Genomic DNA, 21,054 nt, shown 5'->3' with positions numbered 1-21,054 from the left:
AGAGCAAATCATTGAATAAATTCAGGAAAGAAGCCTCATGTCACTTATAAAAGCTGTTACATCTGGATAACCCTAAAGGTCAGCAGCACATTTCAAATGATAAAACAGTAATATTTCCAACCTTTCTTGCTATCTGTGTCAAAGTTATTCTTCAGAATCAAAGCAGAAATAAAGACAAAGACAAGAATAAACTGAAATAATTCATGACAAGTAAGTAAACATTGTGGAAGATACACAGAGGAATCTGATGTGCTCAAAAAGAAAAGCAAAATCAATCATGAGAGCATAGGAAATAATACATTTTACTAGAATAATAGACAAGCAGATGGGAATTAAGAATGAATCCAATATTTAAAAGCAACATACACCTCACGATTTTAACACTGCATGCAAAATATCTTAATTCTTAATTCTCCACTTAAAACTTATAGCCTAAAATACACCAAAATGTATATTGTCAGCCAGAAACACTGCTGAATTCCAAAGTTGTTCACATGCTAGAATTGAAAGAATGAAAAATGATATTCCATGCAAATGAAAGCCAAAGGCAAGAAAGGGTTGCTATTCTCATACTTGATGAATTCAAGCAATAACTACCTTCAGGTGACAAAGAAGGTAACTACATACTGATAATGGAAAACACCAAAAAAGAAGAAAAATGGCTGTAAATATTTATGCTTGAATAATAGTGTACCCTATTTTATAAAATAAACACTACATATCCTCTAGGGACAGATAGGCCCCAATGTTGTAAGAGCAGGTGACTTTAATACAACATAATTAGTGAAAAGGTCACCTGAATAAAATATCAATAAAGTACCTCTAATTTAATTCAGAATGACTTAACACTTGTCTACAGAATGTTTCATCTGATAGCAGAAGAATACACCAATTTTCATTAACACAAGGAACTTTCTGTTATATCAATTGTTAGAATACAAATCAAGACTTAGAAAATGCAGAAACAATTAAAATAAAAAAAAGCAAAATCAATCCTGAGACTCAACATATTACAATGGAATAATATTAGAAAGCAACACACAGTCCTGGGAAAACCATGTATCCATATGAAGATGAATGAAGTTTGATCCCTAACTCTTACCTTTCACATAAGTCAACTGAAAATATCCAAGCCCTTATATCACATTCTGAGATCCAAAATTTTAAAACTTATTTGCTTAGTTGTGTAACTATTCACTTTGTAGCTTTTGATTTTTAATGAGCTTTTCAAAGTTAACAAATATATTTTAATATTTTCTGGAGCAGCTACAATAAGTTTTCAAATGTAAAAAACTTCTTAATTTTTTGAAAATGAACAAATTTGTAGAAAAATTGCTATATAATGAAGGGTTCTAAATAACATACATGAAATGACTGTTAACTCTACTGAACTCTAAAAATTATTCTTTAAGTTTGTATTCACTTTTGATTTCTGGGATATATAAATTCAGGTGAGTTTTCTTGAATTGGTGCCATAAAAAGAAGCAAACATGTTAAAGAAATGTTATAAATATGAAAGTAGGAACCAGAATATCCTCCAAGCATCCTCTATCATGAAGTATATATTTAGACTTAAGATGAAGATTTGCTTATTTTTTTTAAATGATTTACTCCAAGACTCAGTATTTCCTTGCAGAATACATCTCTCCAATGTCTGTTCTTTGAGCCATCTCTGTCACCATTCTTTGGTAATTTAGTAAATCCTTTCTTTTAGTAACTGATTGTGGTTTCCATTCACTGCCCCCACAAGATTGTGGCATTCCACTCGGAAAAGCAGTGTGGAGATTCCTTAGAAAAGTTGGAATGAACCCACCATTTGACCAAGCTATCCCCCTCCTCGGCCTATACCCAAAGGACTTAAGGTCAGAATACTACAGAGATACAGCCACATCAATGTTCTTAGCTGCTCAATTCACAATAGCTCAATTGTGGAACCAACCTAGATGTCTTTCAATTGATGAATGGATAAAGAAACTGTGATATATATATATATATATGGAATATTACTCAGCTATAAAGAAGATTAAAATTATGGTGTTTGCAGGCAAATGGATGAAATTGGAGAATATAATGACACATAATGGGGGGTGGGAGGGGGGCAAAAATGGAGGAATGAGGGACTGTATAGAGGGAAAAGAGGGGTGGGAGGGGAGGGGGGAAGAAAAAATAACAGAATGAATCAAACCTCATTACCCTATGTGAATGTATGATTATGCAAATTGTATGATGTCACTCCATGTACAAACAGAAACAAAATATATCCCATTTGTTTACAATAAAAATAAATAAAAATATTATGCAGAGGATAAGACAGATATTATCTCATTAATATAGATTAGGAAGTTCATGATTAGGAAAAGTAGGTAATTCAATGAGGTAAACCAAAGAGCCAAGAGTCAAATTCATGTCTACTGATTCTACAATTCCTGATTTCTTGACCATATGACATTGCACAGGGCCAGCACACTTAAGTCATGATTTAGACTCATCCTCTCCATTTCTTGGTATCATAAAGACTGAGGCACACTCCGTGTCCCACACCATTTCTTATACATATACAGTGCACCATGAGAACATCCACTGTCACTGCCTGAGGGTACGTGATATCACCACTAACATACTTGATGGATGTTGAGTCTGGGTCATTGTAACCCAGTTAGGAAGCACTCTCATCTTCCCTATCCTCAAGGTCCTCAGACTCGCTCTTCTCAGAGGGCAAGCAGAAGGACTGGTAATTGTTGGACTCCCACCAAGCCATCCTTTAACTGAACAGAGAGAAAAGAAAATTAACCTCTCCTCAGAGCACATTTTGCACTGCTATTCACAAAAAATAACTACCAAGTAAAATGTAATTAGAAACTCACCCTGATTGAAGTTTTGCCATGTCTATTTCCTGCCACTCCAACATTTGACATGGTTCTGTTGGAGTAGAGGATCCAACACTTGACATGTTCTGTTGAAATAGAGGACTCGACACTTGACATGATTCTGTTGACCATCCTCCCTCTTGGGGGCCATAGGCGTGGCATGTCTCCATCTGTAATTGCTTTTTATTATTAATAATCAATATATCATTAGAAACTTATTGGAAAACATTGAGAAGGTTTTATTGTTATGGGACACAAAATAGTGTCCACTGAAATTTTAGCAGTAATACATAGATAAATATATGAAAATAAACAATTGTAGCTGTGTTCGAGATTAAAGGATACTGTGATTGCTTTAGTATAATAATAGATGGATAAAGAAGCATTCCTCTGAGCTTGGATGCATGTTTGGCTTTTGTTGCTTTCCTAGTTTTAATAGTTGATTCCGGAGATACTTTACATAATGAAAACATTTAGGTTAGTCATAAATATAACTTGTGCTTTTCCTATGTTTAGTCTAATTCTTTGAGAATGAGAATAAGATTGTAGTCTGCCATTATATAAAATTAGAATAGACTAAATATTAACCATAAATTGATTTCTTTGCCCTTCAATAATAGTAAAAACTTTTCACTATTAAACACTGGAATTCATGGTGGGGGTGGTTTCTCAGAAAATATAGTGATGTGTTTGTTCTGAAGATTGAAGGCTGACACATCATGGTACCCTCAGTTTAGCTGGGATACAAGTTTGTTTCAGTTTACCTGGGAGACTGATTGTTTTAATCTAGCTGGGAAATAAGGTTGATTTGGTCTGAACTGTCATAGAGAGAGAATGTGTACTTTGAAAAGAAGTATAGATTGTACTTTTGAAGGTTTTTCTTATTTTTAAACTAACCATAAAATGATATAATCATTACTAAAGAAAAATATCTATAAAAAGACTGGCAGAAAAATAAAGATTCAGATTCAGCCTCAGAACACTTGGTGTCTCTGTGTGCTGTTTCTCCACTGTGCTGAAGCCTCCTATCCACCTAGGACCCCCGACCCCTGCTAGGACTGGACTCTGGCAAAGATTTTTGCTCATTTGTAAATAAACAAGCTTTACCGATTAGCCTTTCTCCTGATTACACTTCAATAATGAGCATCCACCAAACGTCCCTGTTTTTAAGAACATGACTAAAAGGGACTGTTCAAATAAATGATTCCTCATTGTCTACAATAAAACCTCTAAAATTTCTTGTTTAAATAGAATGTGTCTTCTCTGCTTTAGGCACTTAAGACTTCTCACTAAATTAGACTAAATGTTAAAGGTGAATCATTTAAAAAAGTGTTCTGTGGAGCTGGGTGTTGTGGTGCAAACTTGCGATCCTAGCTACTCAGGAAGCTAAGGCAGGAGGATCACAAGTTGGAGGCCAGGTAAACAACTTAGTGAGACCCTGTTCTAAATAAAAAATAAAAAGGACTGGGGACATAGATCAGTGGTAGAGTGCCCCTGGGTTCAAACACTAGTCCAAAAAAAAAAAAAAAGTATTCTGTTACCAACAGGAACTAGCAGATTGATAGGTTTTTGAATTTTTAAGTGATTCTAGTGGGGGAGACCAAAATATCTATGTCACTGGAAATGACAGTTCTCTCTAGACATACTTTTTCTTATGTTCAGCTTCTTCCTTTTCCCTATTCTTTTCCTCTATCAGTGTCTTTCTCTTGGCTGCTGCTTCTTGTCTTTTTTCTGTCTTTCCTCCATTTCTTCTGGGCTCAGAATACTCTTCCTTTTGGTAGACTCCTCCAAGAGGCCTGGAATAAGAACCTGTAGGAAGGACAAGATCCAAAGCCAGGAAGGTCAGGAACTTCCTGTTCCTCTATGAGTTTCATTCATCCCCAAAGCAGACTCTCAATAGAGACAACATGCTTAGGCTTTCACAAAACACTGCATCCCTGTGTGGTGGACACTGGCAGGAAGACACTTCAATTTACTGTTCATATTATGAATTTCATTGGCATGGTGGCCACTATGTTCTAAGTTCAATCAAAGTACTGGCATGGATAGTACAGTCATTTTGATTCATTTCATTAGCAATAAGGTAATTCAAAATACATATTTTTTCCTTGATTGAAAGCATACACTGTAGGATACCATTTAAAGTTAAACAATTTTAACATAAAACTTTCTATAAATGTATAATTTATTTTAATAGAGTATTTTAGCATGATTATCTTAATGATAGATAACATTTAGAAAGAACATTTTAAGCACCAAACACTGCGAACATTACATATATCATTTGTAATTGCCATCATCTCTTAATGAAACAGAATCATGATTATCAAAAACAGGATATGGTACTTTGATTTAATATGGTGATCCCTTTAGGGGTGGCTTAGAAGAGGGATGGGCTGCTTTTACCTACTCTAAATTGTATAATATACTCACCTTTTTAGTGATTTTTATTGTAGATTTTTACATAGCTTTTATACTAGTGTTCAGTTAATTTGTTACATTTCAAGAGACACTTATTTCTTAAATCATCCTAAGAGAAAAAAAAAATGATACTGCATTAATTTTTGGTTCTTTTATAGAAAGAAAGTTTGGAAGAATTTATGATCTCACACAAATTAACAGCACTTACACTGCCTTTACTTTGGAGTAACTGGCCCTCTTGCCTTTTATTTTTTTTCCAAAAGAATTTTCCGAAGATTCACCAGTGGTACAAAGGATTTTCTGTCTTCCTTACTGTGCTCTTTAGAATAATCTTTACCATCAAATAAATACATATGATTCTCTAAGAATACAAAACACAAAGTGAGAAACGTTAAGACATTGAAATATAGGTTAATGCTATTCAAAGCAATAACTAGGTGAATAGGAGAATAGCCCATACTCTAAATGGGTGAAGACCAGCTTGTGATGAAGGCATTTCATTTCCTGATGTACCAATATTGATGACTTTGAGTTTTATACATGTTCATTTTTCAAAGGACAGAGCATTGGCTTAAACCCTTTTGGTCCACCCTACTTGTTGTTGGAATCTCTGTTGAATCCCTCTCACTGCTGAGTCTCTAATCATTCATTCATTCCACAAATATTCCCAGTGCAAATCTCACTCACTTTTAAGATCCCCTAATAAAATCTCAACATTTTTAGTCCAAACACACTTTTAATACTCAACTCTTTTTTCCTTTTTCTATAATCGTAAAGGAACAAGGGGCAAATCTATGATAACATTTTAAAAAATCAAAAAAATGATTCCTTAGATTTATAATATTCTCTGTAGATCTCACAAAGAATCTTCATTTTTCTTACCTCAATTCTGGTATAACTAACCCCACTTATGAAAGAGGAAACTGAGATTCCCACAGGGATTAAAGTGTTCCTTAATTCTCTCTGCTACAAAATGAACAAGGTAGGTTTTTCTGATTCTAAGATCAGTATGTTCTTTTCAGTAGATTAGTGTGTATAGAAAAGTAGAGAGAAAACAGTCTTGCAAATAATTATGATGAAACAACAAGGACAATAGTATGATTTTTTCCTTATTTTTTGCAGTACTTTGGGATCAAACCCAGGGACTCACACTTACTAGGTAAGAGCTCCACCACTGAGTGACACCACCAGCTGATATAGTACTCTTAAGTAGCACTTTGTGCTAAAAGAACATTTTCACATCTATTACCACATTTGATTTTTGCAGCTGTGTAAAAGATTAAAGAAGACATTAATAGCACTACTTTACAGATGAAGACACAAAGGCCCAAAGAGGTTGGGTGATCTGCCAAGGTCATGAATCAAGTGATAAACAACCAAGGCCAGAAACCACAGATAGGTAAGATAATGATTCAAAAGTGAAGTGTATTTAATAGCACATGTTACCAAGTAATGTATTTTCACAGCATTATGAAATCAACACTAAGTATGTTTTCCCTAGAGAGTATGAAAGCAAAATATTTTCATTCTCAAGAGATCAATTGCTTCACACTTGTACCCAAATCTAACCAGTTGTAGTACTAATTGTCATTTTCTACTTAAATCAACAGGGGGCTTTCAGTGAGGCACTCTATCAACAAGTGGAAAAAATAAAGAGCTGATATGTATCAAATATGATCAACATATATAGCATCAAACTGCATGAAATTCTCAATTTACCATGTAAATGTTCTTTTTTAAAAAAATTAACATTAAAGATAAAGCAACCTTAATTTTTACTTAAATTTTATTGGGCTGCTCTAATTACTACTCTTTAATGTTTATTTACAATATTTTTAATGATGGTCCAGGTCTTCAGTCTCTTTCTATTAGGCAGCTGGAGCCCACAGGTCTTGACCCTCATCTATATCCTGCCAGAGGAACCATTTATCACAAAGAGAACCAAGACATGGTCATTGTAGATGGCATTCCAGATTTTAATCAAACTGGAGAATTTTTTGCAGTTAGGTTGTCTGGAAAAAATAGCTTTTTTTAGGCAGGTGAAGATATACAATCATCTTTTAAAAGCACTGCAATTTTATTTTGTTCTAGCAAATAAAATTAAATTAATATAAATGACTACAGAAAAGAGTGTAAACTTGATGCTAAGGTCATCAAATATAACTTAAAAATATGACCACACACATTTATTTTTTCTCTCACCTGAAACAGCTAAGTGACAATAAATGGACTACTAAAAAGTTATATGAGGCAATGGTGTGTTAAAATGTTCACAAACTCTTTGGAAAATAAAAAGAGTATAAGAAGAGCTGTGGAACCAAAACACAGGTATCCAGCTGGGACTAGCTAGAAGAATAGAAACCCTCTCAATACTCCAAAATCCTATGACTCATGGTCCTTACAGGGCACCACAGTGTGGGGAAACTGAAGGGATCCACACCAAATAATGGGAGCACCATGAGCTCTTGGATCTCTGTCTTTTCAATTTAAACAATTTTGCCATAATGGTTTATCTTCCAAGGATGATAAAAGAGGACTCTTCTAAGGATAAAATGAGTTGTCTAGTGATGTCTTCAAATATGGGTGTCTGGAAAGACTCCCCCAGTGCAAAAGATGACTTGCCAACCAGTGCTGCTAGCTGACAGAGCTATCTGTCAGCTTTGGGGCATTTCACCAGCACCCTGATCAGACAGTCACAGGACACCAGATGTTTCAGGAAAACTGCTAATAAGAACAAGGGATTCTTTTTGAAAAAAAGAAGAGGAATAAGGAGAAGCAAATAGAGGAAGGAAGCACATGGAGAAAAAGAGACAATACAGTGGGCAGGGAAACATTTTTGAAAAGACATAATAAATATTCTCCCTAGGATATATTTTAAAAAGCTATAATAAATGACCTCAGTGAGGATATTACATCCTTGAAATGAGAACAGGATACAAACAACAAGCAGAGAACAAGAAAGAGTTCTTGAATATAAATATGGTACTATTGTAAAAATTTTTTAAATATAAAACACAAGAAAAGTAAAAAAGAAAAGTGTTCTCTAAAATAATGCCAGTCACCTGAATTTTGAATCCTTCATATATCCTATAAAAATCACACCAATTAACAAGAATAATGAATCCACCCGTAACCTAAGCCTTCTACAAAATTAGGAATCAGAAACTACTTAAACTTCCATTTGCAGGTAAAAAGAGAAATGAACATCCCAAACGAGATGAGCCAGCTCTGAAGTGCTCACTCATCTGGGTAGACAAACAGAGATTGCATAGGAGAAAGGAGAGTGGGGTTCCAGTTGTGCCAGAGAGAGAAAATTTATTCTCCAAAATGAGAATCACACTCCAAATGGGAAAACAATGAGAATGGGTCCCAGTCCTGGTAGATCACACCAGTGGCTACTAAGGAATCGAAAGGGAAGCGCCAGAAAGTAAATGCAGTCAAAAATTTGAGGAAGTACAGATTGTAGGTGAGAAAGAGGTAAGGGTGGAAAGGGAGGCAAACTTTGACAATTTTATGGCAAAGAGAAAAAAGGAAGCAAGTAGTAAAAATTGAGAATGATAAAACCAAAAGCCTTTCCCAGCCCACTCCCTACCAGTAAAGGAAGCACCACTTACCAAAACCATGGCGCTTCTCTGTATTGGTTGGAGAACGGACCCTTTTTGGGGGAGTTAGGAGTTCTGGGATTGAAATCAGGGGCACTCAGCCTCTGAGTCAGATCCCCAGCCCTATTTTGTATTTTACTTAGACACAGGGTCTCACTGAGTAGTTTAGTGCCTTGCTTTTGCTGAGGCTGGCTTTGAACTTGGATCCTCCTGCCTCTGTCTTCTGAGCCACTGGGATTACAGACATGTGCCACCATGCTCAGCTAGAAGAAACTCTTGAATTAAGAAGCTCAGTATGAACCCTCTCACTCCAAACCATATTGACTCCCTATTGCTGCTGATACAGGAAAACAGTCATTTTAAAAATTATGCAATATTAGGAAGCATGATACAAAGCTGCTATGTGAAAAGACAGAAATAAATACCAAAATCCCTTCAAATCCAAATTTCAAAAATTTCAGAATAGAAAAGGATAAAAAGATAAATATTGGGGCTAGGGTCTAGCTTAGTAGCTGAGCATTTTCCTAGCATGTGTGAGGCATTGGTTTTGATCCTTAGCACTGCATTAAAAAAGTAAATAAACAAAATTAAGACATAATGTCCATCTACAACTACAAAAAAATACTTTTAAAAAAAGATAAATATTTTAACCAAATTTGGAGAGAAAAGAAAAAGGAAGACAAAATGATCTACACCTCATGGATCTTATGAAGTTTAAATGGAAAAAAGATATAAAGCACATGACATAGTTGGTGGCACTGTTGATGAACCCCCAATAAATGCCCGTAAATATTAGCTACAATTTAAAAAAAAATTACTATCAAGAAAAGGAATCACTGTGCAGAACATGATCATAAAGATGACATGCTTCTCCAATAAAGACCAGATAAGATGTCTGCATCAAGAGAGAAAAGCTACAAATTTAACCCTTGATGACAGGACCATAAGCATTCATATCATGACTTGGATTCAAAGTTTATCCACAAGAGAAGAGACAGATATATTTTCAATTTCTTGGATCAAGAAGCCTAAAGAATATTCTCAAGATGACAGTAAGGCTGGGTAGGAAAAAGAGGTCCCAGGGAGTAGAATGCAGGACTTCCTATTGTAATGCATATCACTCATGCACTAGCTTGAGGTGACTGGGCCATTTGCTCACCCTACCCCCCAACTCATTTCCTTCCCCCTGCTCTCTGCTCTCTTCTCCAGCTGCAGGCAAGGCATCAGAGACCCACTGGCCATTTTTTGTCTCTCCCAGGATGGACTCCATGTCTATCTCACCCATGGTGCTACCTTCAGTAGACAGCAGTTTATCCAAGCCAAATTTGAGTATTTCACTCAACTTTAATGGAGAAAACAAAAAATCCAGTTACTTCTCATAAAAACAAAGATCAGGATGTGGTGATCTACTGAGTGTCTAAGTGACACCAAGAACATTCCTTCCCTTGTGAACTTTCTTCTCTCCCATGGAAGATGACTTCAACCAAGCTACTGTGGGGTTAGAGGAGGAATAAGCAGAAAGTTGATAAATGATGACCAGAACTATTGATTTTGATAATTATCTATAACTGCAATAAAAAAAAAATTAGCCCCTAATTTCTTTTATTTTAGGGGGGACAGTAAGAATAAAATGATTTACTGCATCTTCTGTAGCACCTCTCGCCAGCATTTTTTTACAGGTACTTCCAGTAGTCCTGAGAAAAATCAGAGACCCTATTAGCTACCTTCCTACCTCTCCCACTGTCAAACTTCATAGAAAGAGAAGGTGCCACTCAATACCTTGCCTCACAATAAGCTGACTTCTTTCCTTTGCCAAGTTGCTTTTCTACCACAGTACTTTATGGAACCCACCTTGGGAAAACCATAACAATCCTGATCACCAAGGCTCTTTCTGAATTTCAATCTCCTTGGATAGTCCTGTGCACTCCCTATCCTGCCTTTTCCTCTCACTCCTCTCTAGGGGATGCGTCTCCTATTTCCTAAGGCTACAAGAACCACCCAGAAAGTTTAGATAGTACTACCTGGCTTTCACTTGCTCCTTCCAAATTTACACCTCCCTAAGCACTATCTCTTAAGAATTCTGAAACAATTTTGATCCACATGATGGGCCCTCATTTGCATTTTGCCCTTTTAGTTTTGTTTAGTTATCTCTATACTGTCTATTTAGTAACTTGGAAACTTAAAGTCCTATAGCTTGAAAACACCTGACATCAAAACTAAGCAAGAACACACTTGGATATATTTATATTTAGCCTTGATAGGTATGTATGTGTGTGTGTGTGTGTGTGTATATATATATATATATATATATATTTATATATATATAGATATATATATTAATGTAAGTAATCTATATACATATTTATGTATATGTCTGTGTATGTGCACATTTATATATATATATATATATATATATATATCAAGGCAAACACCTTTGGCATTTAGTAACCAAAACAGAAGAAAGCCAAGTATTTATGATGAAGCTCAGTTCATACTGGGATCCTCCCTTCCACTCCCTTTGACTTAAGTCTCCTAGCTTTCCTTGCTATTGAGTACTCACAATGTGTTTTTAAGAAACTCACTTTTTTTAAAAAATGAAAACCAGTATATTATAGTAATTAAGAGTATATAGTTGGAAGTTACAGAGTGCTTGGATTACAGTCATGAATCTGAATGACGTTTGAAAAATTTCTTAAAATGGGGATAAAGACAGTGTCTATATCATTCTTCTGTTATTCTTCACCATGAAACAACTGGAAAAAGTACACCTCAGACAATGCTTAGTACACAGTAAGCATTCAATAAATGTTCACTACATCTATATCTGTCCCTCTCTTTCTGTTGTGTACTCCTTGCATGATAAGGAACCTGCTTTCCTTTTTCAGGACTTCAAAACTCTACACTGCTTAGATTTATCAAACCAGAACCATGGCTTTTACTATTAGATTCTTTAATAATTTAAAAAATGACCTGCTTTCTTTTGAGACAAGGCAGTGTGTTATTATCCTTGTCCTTGGCAACCATAAATAACTCACTGTCTAGATGGGGAGGAAAGAAATCATACAGAACCAGAATGAAATTTTTTGCCCCTGGCCTGGGCAGGTAGTCCCAACAAAGTCCTCTCCCACAGCCAGTACTCTATATTGGCCCACAGCAAGGAGTTGTGCCTGTGCATTTCACATCAGAGGTAAACCCCTAATTGAATGCCTGGAGCTCCCTCCACTGGGGAAAAGTTTGAGCATCTGAGACCTCATCTCCTATAACTCGCAATATGTGCACTTTCACTACAGGCCACAGTGAACTCATCTCTCAAGGTCCTGTGAAGAAATGTATTTAGACATCTACAGTATATTCCTACCTCTCTCTCAAGCTTTTAGCTTACATTTGTAATTGCCTCTTCAATAGTGTGAAAACAAAATGCACAGCCACCCTGCCATCATGACAGATGAGTATGCAGAAGACTAAAAATATAGAAAAAGCCAGACTCCAGTTACTCCCTAAGGTAAACAAAAACCAAGCAAATAAACAAAATCTAGGGTTCCTCTTTCAGATTCTAGTACCCAAAACACTGTGAACCTTTTCTGCAAGTCAATGACTTCCTAACAAAAATAGCACCAATCCCTGTCTGCAATGCTGATGTGCAAAGATACAGGTATGTGTGAGATAAAACTGCTGTTTTTTAAGCCACACTTGGGATAATTGTAAACTTGATAATTCTTCTTATAATTCCATGTGATTTTTCCCATTTTACCTACCTCTTGAATTTTTTGTTTGATAGTTGGTCTTTTAAATTCTTGCAAATTTTTCTCAATGATATCCCTTACTTTTCTGAGTCTTCCTCTAATTTACATTGATTTTTACTACAAATCCTGTTGATGAAAGCCTACATTATTTTCACCTTCCTAACACTTTACCACCTATCTTCCTATAATCTGTTCTCATCATTCAGGCTTAAAGCCTTGAAGTCCTCTTTGAATTTGTTATCTCTCTCACTCCCTGCCTCAAAACAACAGTCAAGTCCTGTCATTTTTTCTCTGCAGTGTTTCCTACAGCAGATCTTCCCATAGCTACTGCCCTTTTTGGCCATTTATTACTTCATGCCTAAATCATTTCAGAATCCTAGGGATTGATCTCTCTGTACTTAATCCCTCAAAAGTACCTGGGGTATATTATAATATGGGTTCTAATTTTAACCCAAAAGCTGCTGCTATAGATTAACTTTAAGTCTTTTTCTAAAAGGGAGCTCTCTCTAGAATCTTCCAAGTCAGCATTTGACTCCTATCTAATTTTTGTTTCCTCAAGAAAATAATCCTAGTTCTTCCATCCATATATCCTATAGTATAATTTTGAATTCCCAGTCTTATTCACCCTCCTCTGGGTATGGAATCAGTACTGTGTCATTGAACAAAGGGTCTGGGATTAAGGAGGAGGTATGGAATTAATCATTACTGATTAAGTCAAGTTCTTCTTTAAAAACAAACAAACAAACAAACAAAAAACCCAAACAAATTCTCTCTGAGATAACTAGTGGCATACTCATTTTTAGAAACCCCAAAGAGATTATATCCCTGATGTTAAGTTACCAGCTTAAAGTCATATATCCAGTAAGTGATAAGGTATAAATCAGAATCCAAGTTTGATGGTTTAAAGTCCATTCTCATTATTCTATTTTCTCTGCCTTTACATGCCACACTCATTTAGCTTCTATGGCACCTTGCATGTAGTATGTACTGAGTGGGTATAAATTAGGCTAACAAACTAATTTGTAACTGGAGACAAAGGGTGGTTAATGATGATACTTTTTATTTGCATTCACATCCACAGAGAGTACTGATTGTAAATTATTGGACTTTAAAGAAAAGAACAACATATTTTACCTGGAGGTCAGCATCAGTCTAAAGTTCCTGGCCTCAAGAGTAAAATGGCCTCTTTCTATGATCATGTTGGTGAACTGCAGTTTGGAAGCTGCTTTCCTAAAAACTACTTCTTCCACAGTGTCTTAGGCAATCAGTCAAATAACTTTTACAGCACTGTAATAAGTCAAATGAGACCATAGACCATATTCAGGAAACAATTCAAAGGACATTGCTCATTTGGACCTGAGCATTTTTTAAAGAGATCTGGCCTCAATTACTCTCTGAACCTGTCCCAGAAGAGTCAGGGAAAGGATGATGAAGTGACCACAGTTGGGACTTCATCTACAGCCAAGGACAACCCCTGGCAGGCATGTTATTCTGAGGTCAAAGGGTAGTTCTACAACCTCTTAAACCCATTTTTTTTTCTTTTCATGGTACTGGGAAACAAATCCAGGGGAGCTTTACCAATGAGCTATCTCCCTAGGCTTATATAAAAAAAGTTTTATTTTTATTTATTTATTTAAATTTTTTTTCTAGCGGTTGATGGACATTTATTTTATTCATTTATTTATATGTGGTGCTAAGAATTCAACCCACTGCCTCACACATGCTAGAAAAATGCTCTACCACTGAGCCACAACCCAAAATATTTTATTTTGAGACAGGGTTTTGGTAAGTTGTCAAAGCTGGCCTTGAAGTGTCAATTCTCCTGCCTCAGACACCCAAGTTGCTGTGATTACAGGTATGTGCCACCATACCAGCTTTCACTCCATTTTTAAACTGAGCGAGGTTCTCACTAAAGCCTAAAAGCTTCTTCTAAACATTTTGCATTTTAACCGTTATTTAGAACAAAGTGAGACTGAATTGATTATGTGACCCACTGAATACAACTCTGCAAGTCAGTGCCAAAATGGGGTTAAAACCCAGAGATTCTCAACTCTCAGTATGACACTGTTGTCAGAACTACATTCTTCACCTTGCTTCCCAATCCAGAACTACAAGCAAAAGAACAGGAAAATGAAGATGTCTAACTCACTCACTTGTTGTGGCCAATTTGGTGAACTCTGGCAGCTGCTTGTAAGTAATTTTGAGGATTAAAATCACTGTCAACAAAAATAACAGTATCTGCTGCTATTAAGTTCATGCCAATTCCACCTGAGAAGCATGCAAAAAAAGAAGCATGATCAGCAACACACAAATAAGGAACTGGAAAACAGACACAAGGTTAGACTGGGTCATACTGAACACCTGAAAGCAGTCCACCTGAGTGGTTTCCTCCTTCTGCCTGACATCTCTGCCCCCAACTCCAGAGCCCTGGAGTGGTCAAAGGTGCCACCTCATCTTATGTTGCCTGACCCAGGAAAATTTAATTATCAAATATAACAGAATGAGAGGTAAGGGGCAGAAAAGGATGCTTAATTTAATGCTGTGAAGCCATGTTAGAAAACTTTGAATGGATTTTGCTTAGAAAAATCTGTGAAGAAGGACACATACTCTTTCAGAAAACAGCTCCAAAATGAGAGGTCTGGGGGATGCCATTGTTGCTCAGTGACAGAATGCTCACCTAGCATGTGTGAGGCACTGGGATCAATCTTCAGCACCACATAAAAATAAACAAAATATAGATATTGTGTGTTATGGTTTAGATGTGATGTCCCCCAAAATCTCACATGTGAGACAATGCAAGTTTTGGAGGAGAAATGATTGGATTATAGCTTTGGACTAAAAAGTTAATAAATCCCTAATGGGATTAACTGAATGGTTATTAGAGGAAGGTGCCATGTGGCTGAAGGAACTGGTTCATTGGGGACATAGATATGGGGTATATAGTCTATATATGGAGAGTGGAGTCTCCCTCTGCTTCCTGGTCATGATGTGAGTTGCTTCCCTCTGCCACACACTCTCATCATGATATTCAGCCTCACCTTGAGTCCCAAGGAATAAAATCAGTCTTCTATGGACTAAGACCTCTGAAACCATGAGCCCTCAAATAAACTTTTCTCCTCTACAGTTGTTTGGGTCAGGTCTTTTAGTCACATTGGCAAAAAACTGAATAAAACAGTGTCCATCTACAACTAATATATGTAAGTAAAAAAAGGAGAGGTCTGCGATGCACATTAGGAAAAGTACTTAAACACACTTGCAAGCAACAAGATAGGAAGATGCTGACACTAGTTAATGAGAAGAGGGGATGATACATGCCTCTGACTAGAGAACACTTAAACACATCTTCCTGAATTGCTTTCCACATTAATCAAAGACAATATCATAAAATCAATTCAAGACAAGAACACTCAATGCAACAACTTTCTGGTCTTTATTCAGTGGTGCAGAAAAGGGGTCAAGGAAGTACCTTGGGTTACAGAAATTTAGACTACTATGAAGGCAAATTACAGCATTCTTTTTGATTAATGTGAAAACTAGTACATAACAGATTCATTCTTCCAAGGGTTGTTACAGCTCATTGCTGAAACAAGCCTAAAAGGACTTGTTCCAAGAGTTAAATGAAGGGTTCCTTTCATTAAGGACTACTGACTCCCAGCTGAATCTCAAGACAAGTCAGGAAGAAACATTCTCAAAGCCTTCATATAAAATTAAAGTTGGGTTAAAGAAATAATAATGACTGACTACTGAGAGATGCTAAATTATATACAATGACAGTTATACTTCTATATTACTATTCACCAACCATTGTTCAAAAAGTTTTACATAAATTAACTCTTTTAACCCTCACAACCCTTCATCTTTGCTGGTATAATTCACATTTTGCAGAAGCTGAAATGGAAAAACAGCTAGATTAAGGGACTTATTTGAAGTTGCACCACTAGAAGATGAAAGAGTCAGGACTCCATCCCATATTCCAGAATCTGTGGTAATTACTTCTGTGTTTGAGACAGGATTCTGCTGTGTTGCCCTCACTGGCCTTGAACTGGTCTCGCACCATCCTTCTGCCTCAGCCTCCTGAGTAACTGGGACTGTAGTCATGTACTACTGCACATAGGTCCAGAAACATTTAATCACTCTATCCTACTACTATCTAGGCAATCATTTCATTTAAAAATGTGTTCCATAAAAGTTATCTTCCTCTGGTTGAAGTTGGCTAGTGCATCCCTTCTTTACTAGGGAATATTTTAAGCTGTATTTAGTTGTTTGGGACATAGTCATAAGCTATCACTGCCACCTGCTGGCAATATGTGGTAATAACCTCAACTCCTGAAATTTGGAAGGAAACCCATTAAATGAAAATGCTGCAGAACTATAGCAAAAACGTGATAGCAAATATGACAATCAGTGTTTGGAAAAGTTAACATCCAGGACTGCTTCAGATCCTAGATAATCTACTAAGGCCTCCAGGGAGATGAATGGAATGAATGGTTTCTTTCTTTCTAATTTTAGATGATTCATACATCTGCTCTCTAAACATAAATAGTAAAATCTTTAAAACAAACATGGAATTCCTCTGCCAACCTGACAATGCATTTGACCAGATCCTTCAAGTTTTCCCTAAGACTAACCATGAGACAACTGAATGAATGTCTCTGATGCAGGGTGTGGCACATGACCTTGGAAGAGACTGAGGCCAAAGGAGTCTGATTATATCTTATTATTGAGTTTATTAGACAGATAAGATATGCTGGAGAAATAATCTTCTTATGCTCAAGGATTATATCTAACACTGTTTTTATATACCCATATCATGAAAAGCACTTAATAAATGCTTTCTAAATAAGTCTGAACTTTCTTTTCATAAAGGTATTAATCTCTCTTTCATCAAGGACACATGTTCTTTTTGTATTTCTATATGTATTCCATACAAATTAAGGTCTATAAAAAATAGAATAATGAGACTCAGATTATGAATTCAAAATTAATTTAAGATCTTTTTGATTCAGTATGTAAGAATAATTGCATCTTCCAAAACCGATTTCAAATTATTTAATAGTAAATGAGAGCACTCCATAACTGACAAAGCACCACAGATGTCATATGACATTTATGGTTTAAGTCATGTGGACAATGCCATAATAATTACAAATAGCTGGCAGTTTCACTATGATCACATTTTAAATACAAAATGTTTGTTAAACTATACAACACTATTCCAGGGGTACTTGTGGAGGAGGGGCAACTAGCGAAGAGATTATCTTATTTTCCAAATTCACAGCTGGGAAGGAGAGCTGCCTCCACTGAACATAAATAAAACTTCCTCAAAATTACAAAAAAAAAAAAAAATCCAGGTCATTCCCAGGTCAGAGATCAAAGCAGATCAGAATTACTTTCCAATAAGCTCAGGTTCCAACCTCACTTCTTTGTGACATCACAGCTTAGATAGGTTGGACAGAAAAGAGTTCCAAAGTAGAAGTCCAGTACTATACTATGGCAACTGCCTTGATTTATTATACTCCTTTGTAATAACCTCACCTTTCAGAGAATTATGAAAAAATGTACCAATTGTTGTGATGTAAGAGTACTACACCAGTCCTTCTTTGTCTGCTTTCATCAATACCTATGTGGCTTACCTGCCCTGGTATTCAGGAGATAAATAAAACTGGGCTGCTGTCCAAAGTTCTTTATAGCCAGGTGTCTCTCTTCTCTCATGGAACCATCCACATGCTCAAAGCTGTAGCCTTTACATAGAGAAGAACAACGACAAACAAACAGATCTTAACTCTTTTCAAAAAATAAAAAAAAAAAAAACAATTCATTCCTAAACCAAATGCCTATATTGTCCTTTCCATATCCAGGCATGGCCCCACTTTAAATAAATCCTATGGGAAAAATCTAAATTTAGGGGACAATACAACACTTTACATAAAAACTCACCAAAACACTCTATCCTGGGTTTTTAAAACACATGCAGCCAAAGTTTTAGCACTTAAAACAGAGTTAACATTCAGTTTTGATTATTCCTAGACAACCCTAAATATCCACCCTCTATGGCAGTTTCTATTTCCTGAGACACAATCCTTACTTAGGCAAGCAGTAAGACAAGCACTCAGGAGCCGGATTTCCCATTGAAAAGCATCTGCTTTTCAATGAAGCTTTCGGGCTCTCCACTTACCACCATGCATCAGGTCAGGAAGGGGAATTATAAACTCATCATGTTTTGGCAGTGGAGATTCCTCAATGTGCCAATGGCATTTCTGCAAGTATCCAGATTACTGTAGTACTTAGAGGGCATCAAGTGGATCTGAGAGACCACTCTGAACTAAATTTTAAAACTCTTAGTTCTGCAGCTGATAATCTACCAAAGGCTCAAAAATCATCCACTGTTTAAGCTTTTTCCCATTATCCCACATCAAATTTATTACCTATAAAACAGAGTTCTCAGGTAATTGCTACATTCCCTATTGTCCATAGAAATAATTGGTCCTACCTCCCCCTGCTTGATTTGTGGGATCTCTATACTATTGATATTCATTTTCTAACTAATCCTTAATAAGTATACAAGTGTTGAGCTGAATGTTGCAAGACACTGAAAGTTTCTGGCACTGATACTTATCATACATTTTTGAAGATACTCAACATTATTACATCTGCTTCACATAGTGCTATCCCCTCTCCTCATCTTCTTTTGGTTCTGAATAATGTTTATGAACCTTTTTCCTATGTAACATTCCCACACCCCTTATTAGTCTTCATGGACATATTTGATTATTAAATCTAAACAAAGCCTTCAGTAATATGGTGGCCCAGGGCAGTCACATCTGTAATCCATATAGTATTGGAGAATATCCAACATCTGGGTCATTTTGGGGAAAAGTAAGCCCAATAGCCCCTGGCAAGGAAAATAAAAGGCGAAACTCTAGTAGTATTTAGGATGACTTACCCTCACACAAAATTTATCAAAGAATACAATTTTATAAGTCAAATGCTAAAGTCGAAATATAAATGTCAAATAACTTTCTCAGAAACTCTACATATTTAACACAAGAATACAAAGTGCCTCCACATGTACCTGCATCCTTCAGAGCAGTTTTAAAGCTACAGCAGAGATATGATCAGGGCATGTGTCAATTCACCAGGAACTATGAAAGCTCTAGAGCAACCAAGGAGCTTATTTCTGGAATGTCACTTCACTCAATAAAAAAAAATATAAACTTTCACTTTAATAGTAAAATAAATGAACACATGAAGAGTAAAGGGCAAGAGTTGCTTCCCCAAGATCCTAAAGAGCAGTGGTCAGCTACCTACTGCTATTCCCCACTTGGGGGTGTAAGTCATTATCATCTTGAAAAGTCTGAGAAGCATAACTTTAGAGAAGAAATCCCCTATGATACAGGAGGAAACTTACATATAGATAGTGAAGAGTGGAAAGAATTCAAAATAATGCATTAAGAAAAACATCAAGCTGAGACCTCTTTGTTATCAAATATTGTTTTAAAATTTCCCTAAACAAAGAAGTACAGTGTTGACAAAACAATATTCTTTTTAAAAAAATGAACATAATTTAATCTTACCATAAAGATAAGATCAAGAGTTAGGGAGAACTCCTGACAGATTTTCACCCAAAGTTTGGGGAAAGCATTGAGCTTGAAGGTGAGAACCTCAATTCTTATCTCATCTATGACATTTGCTAGCTATATGACTTTGGACAAGACCTTTCTTGGTCTGTGACTAAAAAACTTGGATGGAAGGTATTTATGAGCTCTTTTCCATCTCTAACACACTCATAGTAGATATGTCAAAGAAAATTAAGCACAGTAATACATGCAATTATTTAACTTGCAAAAGATTGGAAAATTTCACCAAATATGAAGTTTTAGGTTAGTTCAGGCCACATCTGGGGCAGTCATCCTAAAGGGACAATTTTGAAATTCTGGTCTTCTGATGCCCAGCTCACATTTCTACAAAAGATTATTCCAAGTACCCCTTGAGTTTAAATCAAACCCCACAGGTTAATAAGAACGAATGCTTGCTGTGCCTTTATTATGTGTCGATTCAACACAAGGTACCAGCAGGCAATTATAAAAGAAATGCTCAATTCTGAGTCTGTCCTTGTGGCTCTAAACAACAAAACTGGACTGATGAGGTGAACATACACTGATAAACCAGTCAGTAGATTAAGGTAGGGCTTGCCAAGTGCTGGAGTGGGATCCTAAATGCTATACGAATTAAGGAAAGAAAGGATAATGGTGGGGAAGAGTAGGAAGGGATGAGATGGAATGGGGTGGGTGTATAATTTCAGAGAAAGTAGACCCTGAATTAGAGTCTTGTAAAAGAGGAAAACTTGAATCAGTCTCACAAAATAGGTAAGGTCCTCATTAATTAGGTTTTAACCAGTCACCAGCTCAGAGCAGTACAATG

The 21,054-nt window shown here is 36.2% G+C and overlaps 1 pseudogene across 1 annotated transcript; it reads right to left on the bottom strand.

Moving 5' to 3' along the window:
• Positions 1 to 2,559: 2,559 nt before the first annotated feature.
• LOC306652578 (chromodomain-helicase-DNA-binding protein 1-like) lies at positions 2,560 to 19,525 on the bottom strand (annotated as a pseudogene). Its single transcript has 8 exons — positions 19,453 to 19,525; positions 18,267 to 18,374; positions 14,787 to 14,901; positions 13,768 to 13,920; positions 10,055 to 10,232; positions 5,497 to 5,649; positions 4,514 to 4,676; positions 2,560 to 2,759 (listed from the first exon to the last, which is right to left on the bottom strand). The product of its transcript is annotated as a chromodomain-helicase-DNA-binding protein 1-like (transcript).
• Positions 19,526 to 21,054: the final 1,529 nt, after the last annotated feature.

Source organism: Sciurus vulgaris, assembly GCF_902686455.1.
Source record: "Sciurus vulgaris genome assembly, contig: HiC_scaffold_293_arrow_ctg1, whole genome shotgun sequence".
Classification (NCBI taxonomy): Eukaryota; Metazoa; Chordata; class Mammalia; order Rodentia; family Sciuridae; genus Sciurus; species Sciurus vulgaris.
The sequence above is the reverse complement of the archived record's forward strand: the minus strand, read 5'-3'. Positions and strand labels throughout refer to the sequence as shown.